At 30.9% G+C, this 13927-nt stretch overlaps 1 protein-coding gene across 1 annotated transcript in view; it reads left to right on the forward strand.

The window, feature by feature from the left end:
- LOC108974024 overlaps positions 1-13927 on the forward strand; it is a gene marked incomplete in the record, with an annotated part of 296862 nt that overhangs the window by 220459 nt on the left and 62476 nt on the right.

Raw genomic sequence — 13927 nt, forward strand, 5'->3', positions numbered from 1 at the left:
TTTTTTTTTTCTATTTCACTCTTTTCTTCTTCGCTTTTAATACCGCCGTACTCCATTTGAATGCGCCTTCAAATGAATGATCCACCTTTATTATTGTGCTTGCCACATTCCTCATCGTTGGAATAACATTACTTTGTACTGAGCGCAGACACAATTTCCCAAGCACTTGCCTACATAAATAGATACATTCGTAAAATACGTGTATATTTTAGTGGAACAAATGAAAATGTTTATTTGAAGTTTTTTTCCGCACAATTTGCTTTATTCCACACATATGGCCACAATTCGATTTCGATTTCAACATTATTTCGCCGCAGCGGGCATCTGCACTTTGCCTGGACACATTGCAGACCAAGCGTGTTGTGTGTAGTCTCACAGCCGCCATAATTTGTTGCCACAATGCAGCTACTTGCTTACCTCCATAGACCCGCCACAGCTGCTGTTCGKCCTCCTTTATTCCCTGCCGCCCTTACTTTGTCGCAATGGTCRGTTTATACATATTTTTTTAATTAAAAAAAAAGTTATTATTATGTTTTTTTTTGATTTCTAATATTTTTGTTTGATTTATTCGTCGGTTCATCTCTCGTTCGTTTCGTTTGATTTTTCTTAGTTGTTTTTAATTATTCGTGTTTTTGGTGTTTTTTTTTTGTTTTCTTGTTTTGTTTCATCCACATTACATTTACACAACTCGCTTAACTGTCTAGATTCTGTTTGATTTTGATTTACATCTGAAAAGTTTTGTTTATTTAARCACATGTGCTACCATGAATTTGGTTCACCGTGGATATATAAATATATTTGTTGAATTCATATATAAATATGTATATATATTTTCAGTTTATTCTTGATTTATTTTGTATTTCTTTCCTTGATTCCACTCCCACTATTTTGTGTGTAAATTTCATTGTTTTCTTATTGTTGACTCCTCGGTGAAGATCTGAGAACAATGTATTATTGCACAACCTACTCACCCACTTAACACAAGTGCCTAATTAAGCGCTTTAATTAAACTAAATTATACATAAATATCCAACATCGCTTGCAACACCTCAACGAAATATGGTAACTGAGAGATCTGTTAATGATTTCAACATGCCGGCAATGTTTTTAGAYGCTGAATGTATATAATATAGTATGYACATATGTTTCTTAAAGCGTACTCCACTTGATTTAGGTGAACTGCAGCACTTGCAACACAAACAATTTATCAAGTGCCTTCCCCGGCCTCTAGTCACAAAGAGAAACTATTATGGCGAAACTTCTATACTTTCTGCCAGTAGCTCTGTCTGTAGAGTTGTGGTTCTACGAAAATGGAAATTCCAAAGCAAAGTGTCGTAAGAAAATAACTAATAGGTGATAAATATTCGGATATTGCAACGTCTTCCGAACATATTGCTTAGTAACAGTACATACCAATAGCTTCATATACTTTCTAATAGAGTTTTTGTTCTCAGCGAGGAACTTTGTTTAAACAGTTAGTGGAAGTGAAGGAAGCTATCAATATTTTACTGAAACTCTCGAAACAGCTGGTGGAAGGGAAAGAAGGAAGCTTTCAAATTCATCACGTGTTGTCACATAATCATTAACCTAACCTSAATTTTTGAGTATTTTTTTCATCTAATATACAAATATATCTCGTACTTCCCTGCCGTAGCCGTTAGCATTGAAAGTTCTACGTTCTCAAATTTAGTTAGGTTATACATATYACTGATGGCCAAACAATTTTGGCAGTCCACTAAATCATCAACGCATGATTTCTAACTTTCAAGTTAGAAGGATCTGCCTTCTCATAAGAAATTCTAATACTAATGATTTCTCCAAAACGATGGCAACTCCATAAAGGAGGCAATGTTTCTCAAGAATATCTCCAATTGAAATATATCTTAAAGCTTTTTAATCTGTCGTTCGTATTATTATAACTGATTGTCTTTTAAAGTAGCTTAAACAAAAAATTGATAACTGGTGACAACCCTTTTTGAACCATCTTTCTGACATAAATTATTTTGCATGAATTTTGTTTGATCTTCATCTTTGCTTAATTAATTTTGTGAAATTAAAATTCTGAAAAAAGTGGCAACTCTTTTAAAAAAATAATGTTTCATATATATATATACATAATTATTATTAAAAGTTGGCAACCTTTTTAAAACCTATCTTAAAAGATTTATTAACAAGTGGCAACTTTCGTCAAAATTATATCGCGCCATAAATTATGTAAAATAATTTTTGTGGTTAAAATTTTGAATTAATTTCTTTGCCCTATGCATTTGTAAAAAAAAACAATTATCCAACAAGTGGCAACCCTTTAAAAAAATAATTAAAATTATATTTTCATAATGTAATAATCCAATTGTAGCGTATTATTTTGTGCATTAAAAAAAATAGTAAATGGTATCTTGAAAAAATTATTAAGAACTGGCAACCTTTTTCAAAATTTTCTTGCACCATAAATTAACTTAAATAACTTTTGTATATTTAATTTTAAAATAATTTGTACATTTTGTAAAAATAAAATTATTAAACCATTGGCAACCCTTTTAAAAAGTAATTTGTCATATATTTTCATTTTGTAATAATGTATTTATTTTTATAGTTTTCTTATATGTATGTGGTAAATTACTAAGTAGTGCATCCAAACTAATCTTAAAAAATGCATTAACAAGTGGCAACCTTTTTCAAAATTTTCTTCTACCATAGATTATCTTAAATAATTTTTGTGCATCTACTTTTAAAATAAATTGTCTCCCTTAAAGATTTAGCAAAAATAAAATTCTCAAAGTAGTGGCAACCCTGTAAAATGTGTATCTATTTCTATTTTCTTATACATACTATGTATATATATTCGTTTTCATGGATTTATTTGTATCATAATATTTTATGTTTTAAATAAATTGTTAAATGGTGGCAACCCAACATACTTTAATAAAAGTTATAAACTAGTGGCAACTCTTTTAAAACTTATCTTCAAGCTTAAAATTTTGATTTGATACTCATAAAGAAAATAAATTCTAATATTCTTATAAAATGATATTTAAGTTATTAAAAAGGTGGTTCCCTCTTTGCTTAAAATTTTAAATATCTTCCTTTCTCTTGATTTCAAAGCAAAGTACTAAGTTAAACAAATTTAATAACTGTAGGGGGTGTATACCATACCGACTCGCTTTCCGTATCTCGCTTGGTAACTCCTAAGCGCTCGCCAATAATTGAAACTTTTTTATGCTTTCTTTGAAATATTATTCGCACTTCTGCTACGCATTGCTCACAAAGTGTCTGCGTCTGGCAATCGAATGCTTTTAAGAAGCTGCTTTGAAGCTCAAAAACTTAGAAGAATGTCACACCAAAGCGAAGTGACTCATAAAACCCCTCCCCCAAGCTAAGCGCATTTTCGCAAAGCGAATGGAAAGATTTTCCGTTTTAATGCGTTGAAGCAGAAAAGTGAGAAATAAAATGGAAAAAAAATGTAATGAAATAAAAATTTTGCAACCAAAGTCAACTAAAAACTCCTTCATTTGCTATTGGCAACACTTTGTTTTACGTGCTGTTGTTTTTATTTTCGCTTTTCACATATTATATTTCTTGTTTTCATTTTTACCATTTTAACGGTGKCTTTTGAACTTAAACAATACTTAATCGTGTTATAATACTTTCTGTGTTTTCACTTGGGGAAAAGCAAAGCTCTAACACTGCTAATTTCAGTTTTGAAAGCACTCATTCATATATTTATATTTCCTTGATCCTTTCTATCGAAAAATTCGATTTTCTCGCTTATTTTGCTGGAAGTATATATTTATATATATTTTAGGTTCACTTGTTTGTACTCGTATAAAATTTTCTTTTTGCTATTTACCTTGTTGCGTTTTTTCCCAAGCGACAATTTCCCAATAAAAGCTTATGATAAATCCACAGGTATAASGCTTTCAGTTGAAAAACATCGGAACAAAATTTTTTCCTTTTTTTAACTTTTACCTAGACTAGAAAAAGTTGAAGTTTAATTCCGATTTATTTTTATTTTTTTTTTTATTCTAAATAAATATTCTTCAATAACATCTGAATATTTCAAACTAAATAAGTATTTTCGTGGTTTTKAAATATTACTTAGAAGCTTAATTATATCCCTCATATTAGTTATGAATATGTTTTACAGCTCGAAATGTGTATTTTATACCYTAAAWAATATACACTAAGTTTGTAACGAAGTTTGTAACACCCCGAAGGAAACGTYGGARATCTAATGARGTATATACATAAAGGATCAACGTAACGWGTTGAGCCGATTTAACCATATWRCCGCCATGTTTTACAAACTGAYCGATGAAACTATTATATTTGACAAGGCAWCTTCATGAAATTTGGCATGAAATATTGTCTAAGGCAGCGTCACAATATCTGAAGAAATTGTTCAAATTGGACCACTATATAGCAGCCATACAAATTGATCGATCAAACTCAGGTCCTTGTATGGGAAACTTTTTTATTTTGCARGATATCTTCACGAAATTCCGCAAGGAATATTTCTCAAGAAAACGCAAAAATTTGTATTGAAATTCTTCAGGTCGGATCACTATAGCATATAGCTGCCATACAAACTGATCGCTCTAAATCAAAGTAATGCCAAAATCCTAATCCTCGGAAATAATCCTTTGAAAATATTTCTAGCACATTTTTTCTTCTACCAAAAAATAACGTTGTAACTTTTGTCGAAAGGAAATATAGTTTTTCGGAAAGTCATAACAAATTACTAACTTTCAACATTTCTATTATCTCARATAGTAATAAAGCACTTTAGCTATAAAATGTAAACTTTTTGTTCAACATGTTAATTTTTTATTTTATTTACCAACCAATGAAATGCCTAAAGGCTTAATTTTGTCGTCATGTAGCTGTCTTCTAAGCCGCCGTTTTCACCGTACAACCATGTGTCCCTTAAGGTATGCTAAAGACTTCACATAAGCACGGAAAATACTCTCAAAGCTGACAACAGCGCTGCTTAGCAACATAAMGGTACAATTGTTGTCAGGTCATTTGCGGCAAACGAATTTTTGCACGCCTAAATATTCGTACAATCAACCCAATATAAAATATATGTATGTATGCAAACAAATTTGTGTTTGTCTTTCTCTTTCTCTCTCTTCCTCACCCTATTTTGTTTTTAGCGACTATCTATACTGCTGTTAAATGTCCTTTTGTCTATTGGTTTACAATATTTCAACGCGCAAATTATGTTCTTGCCAAAAGCGCGAATAAATTAAATTACATAGAAATGTATAAGCAAAAGAAGGCATGTTTTTAGGCGCCTCAACACCAGTAGACAAATATATCAAAGTAGCAAAAATCAAAGCGATTATTTGTTCAAAATAATTCCATTATCAACGTGGTCATCATAATAATCAAGCAATAATGTATGCAACATGTGCTCAGCGCCTATAGGTAGGCAACACGTCTACACACCAACATGTCTCTTTGTCTGTCTGGCTGCTGTGAKATTGTATAAACATTTTGACTGGAGTTGAGTGCGCCCAGCAGACTGACACAGTTCGCTGACACCGAGGTGGCATGCTTAACTGTGCCCAACAACAAACACATATACAAATGTACATATATGTACATATATCTAGTACTTACCTAGTTACATTTGAAAATCCACGCAATAAAAAATTAATTGTCTACATTCGTGGCACAAATTAGGTCAATAACACACAGCATACATATGTGTGTGAATGTATGTAATACATATGTGTGATCATGTATGGGAATGTATGAGAGCGTGTTTGTATACCCTGAACAGGACATATAATATTAAAATTTATATTATATTTTTTGAGATATCGATCTGCAATTCGGCACACGTCCTTTTCTTACTAAGCAGCTGCTCATTTGTCAGAATCGCCGATATCGGACCACTATTGCATATAGCTGTCATACAAACTCAACGATTGGATTCAAGTGCTTATATAGACAACTTTTTTATTTGTCAAGGTATCGTCATGAAAATTGGCAGTAATTATTATTTAAAACACAGCTACAATTTCCGAAAATTTCATTCAGATCAGATGACTTAAGCATATAGCTGTCGTGTAAACTGCACGATCCAGAGCAAATCCTTGTAAGAAACATTTTTTTGTTTGCCGAGATATCTTCACAAAACTTARCAAGGGTTACTGTCTAAGGCAACTCTAAAATATCCGAAAAAAATTTCCAAATCGGATCACTATAGCATATGGCGGTCATACATACTGAGTGATGAAGATCAAGTTCTTGCATRGAAACTTCTTTATTTGTGTACGGTATAAATATTTTTTAACATATTATGCTATAAAAAAAAGCATCCCTTATGAGTATGACAGCTTTGGTGCAGCCAAAGTTAACAATGTTTCTTTTTTTCCGCTTTTTTCAAAAATATGTAGCATACATTGCGGCGCAKTCGCGGCTTATCTAATCAAGTAACATATTAATTAAATTATTGACATAAGCCGCAGCCAGCAGGAACTGTCACTCACACAGACACAACTATATACATATATACACTTAYGTACATACACACACTCACACATACACCTGCAGGCGCAGCGCCCATGTCACGTCAGTGGAAAATTATGAAAACTTTTCCATTTTCAGTTCGCTGTCGACGTTTTTTTGCAATATTACTGAAAAACTAACTAATGTAGTACAACAACAAAAACAAAAAATACAAATACAAAGCAAAAACAATGTGCAAAAAATTCCTAGCAGCCACGCGTCCAATTAGTACTTAGCTCATCACCACATTAGTAATATTTATGGCTGTTTTTGTTGTTTTTTCTCACAGACATCGCCTGCGCTGTCATTGCGCTGTGGGCGCTCCCTTTCTAAGCGCTCCAATGTCATTTGCTGCGTTTGTTTTTTCTCTGTTTTTTTCAATACTAAATGCTATTGACCGGATATTAGTTACATCCAGAGGAAGAGGACACACACACACAAATGCACATGACCATCTGTCGTACTCTCAAATATTACTCAAATACAAATAAGCTTGATGGGCGAACAACAACTGCAACAATAACAAGTAATAATCGGCCTAACGCTTTTAATATAAAAACATATTTGAATTGTTGTTGTYTTTGTAAGTATGTGTGTATCGGTGTTTATGTTTACACGCGTCTCTGGCAATRTTGCTCGGTCACTGTTGACAAAAAATTCGCAGGACTTTTTACGCTTTGCCGTTGTCAACATAAACGCTTAATTCCAACAACAATAACAAAAACAGCTGTTTCACTTTATTTTTTTCCTTTCGTTTTTTGTTTTTTTTTCTGCCTCGCGCCTGGAGTGGACAGAAGTGGGCTATTTTGGTTTATAGTTAAGTTTTTTTTAGCTTATCCTGCAATACCTTATTTCTTGTTTAATTACACTTTAGSGGATATAACCACTTGCAATAAAAGAGGTTTTGTTGGTGTTGTTTTTTTAAATATACATTTTATATGTTTAATATTATTTTCAATAAAAGCTTGATTTATAAGGGTCAAAAAAATGTTGAAAAAGTTCATGAGCATGCWCCTAGAGATTCTTTGGTAGGGTTGCCAGCCAAATGTTATCTGCACAGTTGCCACCTGTCCTGAAGTATATTCTATACATATATTTTTTAATATTCTGAAATTTTTAAAACTTGAAACAGGGTTAAAACAATTATTTTTGCTTCATATGAAAAGATAAACCACAACAGCTGACGAAGTTGCCACCTACACTCAAGATTTTTTTTAAAAACTTAAAACAAGGTTACCACAACTATTTTTAGTTAAAAAAAAACAACAAATCAAAATATCCGACAAAGTTGCCACCTGTACTGAAGATAACATCTTTTGTTTATACATATATTTTTTAATCATCTGAAAATTTTTAAAACTTGAAACAAGGTTACCACAACTATTTTTAGTTCATATGAAAAGATAAACAACGAAAGATAACTGACGAAGTTGCCACCTGTACTCAAGAAGTTTTTTAATCTTTAGAAATTTTTTAAAAACTAGAAGCAGTGTTGCCACAACTATTTTTAGTTGAAAAAAAAACAAATCAAAATATCCGACAAAGTTGCCACCTGTACTGAAGATAACATATTTTGTTTAATTTTCTGAAACTTTTTAAATTCTTGAAACAAGGTTAACAAAATTATTTTAGTTGAAAAAAAGATAAACCAAAATATCTGACGAAGTTACCACCTGTACTCAAGACACATTTTTTTATTTTAATTTTTTAATTTTCTGAAAATTTCTAAAAACTTGAAACAGTGTTACCACAACTATTGAAAAAAAAGATCAACTAAAATATCTGACGACGTTGCCACCTGTACTCAAAACATTTTTTTTTTCTAATAAATTTTAAAAACTTGAAACAGGTTTACCACAGCTATTTTGAGTTGAAAAAAAGATAAGTCAAAATATCTAAGGTAGTTGCCACCTGTACTCAAGTATTTTTTTTAATTTTCAAACAATTCTTATAAACTTTAAACAGAGTTATTTAATAAAAAATAAATTAAAATATCTGATGAAGTTGCCACCTGTACTCAAGATTTTTTCTTTAATTTTCTGAAAGTTTTAATTTTTTAGTTGAAAAAAAAAAATTATAAAATATATGCAACTTCGTCAGCCACCTATACTCAAAGCAATTGTTTTTAACTTCCTGAAACAATTTAAAAACTTTTTACAAGTTTACAACAGCTATATTTAGTTAAAACAGTATATCAGAGAACATATCGTATGATGTTGCCACCTGTACTTAAGACAATTTTTTTTCTAAAATTTTTTGAAAACATGAAACAGCGTTAGCATTATTTTTAGTTCAAAAGAAAAGATAAACCAAAATATCTGACGAAGTTGCCACTTGTATGCAAGATTTTTTTTTTAATTTTCTAAATTTTCTTAAAAACTTTAAACAGGTTTAAAAAGAAACAACTACATATACTTAATACAAAAAATTATAATATATGTATATCTTGCCACTTGTACTTTATGTTTATATTTAGTTTTTTTTCTAAAAATTTTAAAAACTTGAAACAGAGCTATTTTGAGTTAAAAAATAATAATTCAAAATATCTGACAAAGTTGCCAACTGTACTTAAGATTTTTTTTTTTTTTTTTTTGAATTTTCTGAAACTTTTTTAAAAAAGTTGCCACTTGTACCAAGTATGTAAATATAAAAATTCTATAATTTCCCCTACTATCCATCACCCCTTCACTTCAACATTCTAAAACTTTTGCATTGAAACCAAACTTTCACTGTCAGCAATTATCATAAATGCATAAAGTAGTTGAAATTATTGGCGCAAAACTATTTTTGTAATACGCGAGAGTAAAAATGGCCAAAGCGAAGTGCAAATATTGACTTAACTGCAATGCAAGGAAAGCAGGGTGCCGTTAAGTGCAGCGCTTCTCGGCGCAGTTGACCTTAACCGGAATTATGCCACTGAAGGKTAGTATATCCAGGCAACAACAACAACAATAGCTATGACAACAATAGCGCAATAAAGGCTTGCAATAATAATGTGACTGCCACAAAGCAAGCAACTGATTGCATTACGCAATCGCAATTGGCAATTATTGCTTACGAAGTTGTGGCGGGGAGGGGGTTGCATGTGTCTGGCAAGGAGTGTGCACGCTTTGAAAAGTATGGAAATCTACAGCAGCACCAGCGTGAGTCTATATGTGTGGCATAATTCATAGCACTTTCATCCGTTTCGTATGCATTTCATTGCGAAAGTAGTCAATACACTTGACTTCGTAACCTTAGCGCCAGTGTGTTGCTTGTACATATGTATGTATGTGTGCGTGCAGGTTGAATGTATGGATATATGTGTGTCTTAATGGCAGGTTGCGCGTGTGTGGCGCTATCCTTATAAACCACATATCATATTATTGGTCTGTCGATACACATATTCATATACATACATTAGGGTGTTCGTTATTTCTCACGTTGATTTTTTTTTTTTTAGTTTTTGATTTTCCAAAGTTGCGATTTTTGACTCGAAACGAAAAATGCAACATAAACAAGCTCTGTATTTTTGATTTAAATCGTGTCTAAATTATTTATTTTTCCCAAATATTTCGTGTGAGATTTTTTGTAGATTCCAGTTTGTATGGCGGCTATATGCTATAATGCTCCGATCTGAACAATTTTTTCAGAGATTACATTATAGCCCTGGGCAATAATCCATGCCCAATTTCTTGATAATATCTCGTCAAATAAAAAAGTTTTCCATACAAGCAATTGATTTCGTTCGTTCAGTTTGTATGAAAGCTATAAACTATAGTAATCCGATCTGGAAAATATCTACGGATATTATAGCGTTGCTACGGAAAATAATTCGTGCTAAATTTCGTGAAGATATCTCTTCAAATACAAAAGTTTTGCATACAAGCAATTGATTTCGTTCGTTCAGTTTGTATGTCAGCTATATGCTATAGTGATCCCATTTTAACAATATATTCGGARATTATAGCGAATGYKTAGGTTATAATCCATGTCAAATTTGATATTGATAGCTTGACAAATAAAATAGTTTTCCATAGTCGGACTTGAGTTTAATGGGTGCGTTTGTATGGCAACTATATGCTATGGTGATCCGATATCAGCGATTCTGACAAATGAGCAGCTTTTTGGTGAAAAAAAGACGTGTGCAAAATTACAGTTCGATATCTCAAAAACTGAGGGGCCAGATCGCGTATATACAGACAGGCAGCCATGGCTAAATCGACTCAGCTGATAATACTGAACATTTATATATATTTGTATAAGATCTCCGACATTTCGTTTTGGACTTTGCAAGCTTCCTGACAAAATTAATATACCCCGTTAAGTGTATATAAATCAACTTGGGAAATAAAAGACCACCCTAATACATATATAATACCCTACTCACCAATACAAGCGTTACGGTGTTATATGTGCTCCAGCGCCACTAAGTAGGCCAATAGTCTTGAATTACCAGCAATAACACCCATGCATGCATGTATGGCKACAGCAAAGCAGTCAGTGTGACTTGCAGACTTGTTGTATAAATGCCAGTTTATGTTTTCATTACGTTTGCGACTGACACTTATTAGTGCGCGGCGCATTAGAGCAGCAGCGCAAGCAACTGCGGGTGTGTTCGTGTAAGTSAGAGCGTTTGTATGTGTGTATATGTTTACTTGCGCCTCTACACTATGTATGTGCGTGWGTGTGTGTGTTTATTTGTCGTTCTGGGTGTATTGGGTCAGAGCAGACGCGGCGACAGTTGTCCGTCGCAGACATGGCGGGGTCACCGGGTTGTCACCTRCGGCAGTTGCAATGATTATAGAGCATAAATTCACCGTTATTTGTGTGTTGGTAGCGGTGACTGTRTTGTTGTTGTTGTCACTGACAAGTTCACTTCAATACAGGCGCAGTCTCGCAGCGTCATTGGCTGTTGGCTGTTGGCGGCGTCGTGCTGTGCTCTGAGGTCCTCAATTCGATCGACCGACCAGCCACTGACAGGTTTATGCAAGCGCCTTCTGCTGGCAGTGTCTTATCGCATATTGTTAGCAACAGGTTAGCGCTTACCGATGAGCGTGTAACGTTAGTAACGGTAGTACTTGTGGCAATTGAGCAATTGTGCAATATTTTTTTTTCTTCTTTCAAGACAAGGTCACATAATAATCGCTTACGAAATATGTTTTAGGAAAGCCAAATATTAAATGCGATTTGGAGTTTGCATTGAAAGTTTTAAATAAAAATAATAATAATAATAAAAATAATAATAATAAATATTAAACAACGACATTATGTCATCAAATAACCCAGTGTAGTTCACCGAAGTGCTAATAAACGCAAACTAGTATTATAACTGTAAAAAGTAACTGTAGCGCACTCAATGTGCCCGCGAAAAGTGTAAAATCGCCAACAAGATGAAGAGTAAAATCCGTTATACGCGCAGCAAAAGCTTTAAGGAAATACTCGGCTATAATTATGACAAGTAAGTTTGACGCAGCAACGGCCATTTTAAAACCAGGGCAACAGTTTGTATTGGAAATCGAACTCATTTAATTTAGTTTTGTTAATTAGTTGAAATGCTGATCCGCTCTAGTTTTAAGTAACAGCTTATGAACTCAAATTAATTAATTAAATTAAATAATTAACGTTAAATTATATATAATTATAACTAAATTTTGTCTTAATTACACTAATTTAATTAAATTTTGTTAATTAGTTTAGCAAGTTTAATTTATTTCGACCAGATGTGACAGCTGTTTAACTCAAATTATTTAATTTACGTAAACTTATTTATAATAATTAATTAATTTTGTCTTAATTATATTAATTAAATTAATTTAATTAAGTTTTGTTAATTAGTGAGACTGATCCACTTTAACTTTATGCGACAGCTTATGAAGTCAAAGTAATTAATTAACGTAAATTTTTTTATAATTATTAATTAATTTTGTCTTCATGACGTTAATGAAATTAGTGTATTTTAAATTTGTTAATTAGTTTAGCAGGTTTAATTTATTTTGGTCATAAATATGTGGCAGCTTATGAACTCAAATTAATTCAACGTAAAATTATATATAATTATAACTAAATTTTGTCTTAGTTACACTAATTTAATTAAATTTTGTTAATTAATTTATTTCGACCAGATGTGACAGCTGTTTAACTCAAATTATTTAATTTACGTAAGCTTATTTATAATAATTAATTAATTTTGTCTTAATTATATTAATTAAATTAATTTAATTAAGTTTTATTAATTAGTGAGACTGATCCATTTAACTTAATTAACGTAAATTTTTTTTATAATTATTAATTAATTTTGTCTTCATGACGTTAATGAAATTAGTGTATTTTAAATTTGTTAATTAGTTTAGCAGGTTTAATTTATTTTGGCCATAAATATGYGGCAGCTTTTTAACTCAAATTAATTCATTAAAGTGAGCTTATCAATAATTATGAATTTATTTTGTCTTAAATACATTAATTAAATTAATTTAATTTACACAAGTTGAAATAGTTTAGTAAGACTGATCCATTTTAGCTATATGTGACAGCTCAACGCAATTTTTTCATAATTATAAATTAATTTTACCCTAATTACATTAATTAAATTTATTCAATTTAAATTTKTWAATTATTTTAGCAGGTTTAATATATTTTAGTAGTTAAGTTAGTTTTAATATATGTAGCAGCTTTTTTACTCAAATTCATTAATTAACTTAAATTTATTTATAATTATGAACTAATTTTATTTTTATTGCCTTAATTAAAATATGTTAGTTAAGTTTTGTTATTTAGTTTAGTAAGACCTATCGATTTTAGCTTTATATGACAGCTGATGTAGGCAAATTAATTAGCTMAGGTGAAGCTAGTATAATTATAAATTAATTTTTCTTTAACATCAATTAAATTAGTTTAATTAAGTTTAGTTAGCTCAAATTAATTACTTAACGTAATATTACTTATAATTATTTATTAATTTTGTCTTAATTACCTTAATTAAATTTAATATGACAGCTTATGAATACAATTTAATTAACTAACGTGAACTTTTCTATAATTATGAATTAATTTTTCCTTTATTACGTTAAYAAAATTAGCTCAATTAAGTTTTGTTAATTAGTTTAGTAAGCCTGATGCATTCTAGCTTCATGTGACAGCTTAAATTTATTAATAAAAGTAATATCATTTATAGTTGTGAATTAATTTTGTTTTCATTACACTAATTAAGTAATTAATTTTTTAATTATTCCTCAGTTATATAAATTAGATAATTAACTAATTATTAATTTTTTAGTAATTAAATTAATTCAATTTACATAAGAAACATATATTATTTTATAACTACATACATATATCTATGTTAATTTAGTTCAATTTGTTTTTCTTTTTTCTTAATTAACTTAATTTTCTTAGGAAAATGTGGCTAAAGTATGTAAGGAAATATTTGAGA

This window comes from Bactrocera latifrons, unplaced genomic scaffold (assembly GCF_001853355.1).
Source record: "Bactrocera latifrons isolate USDA-ARS-PBARC rearing strain unplaced genomic scaffold, ASM185335v1 scaffold_111, whole genome shotgun sequence".
Classification (NCBI taxonomy): Eukaryota; Metazoa; Arthropoda; class Insecta; order Diptera; family Tephritidae; genus Bactrocera; species Bactrocera latifrons.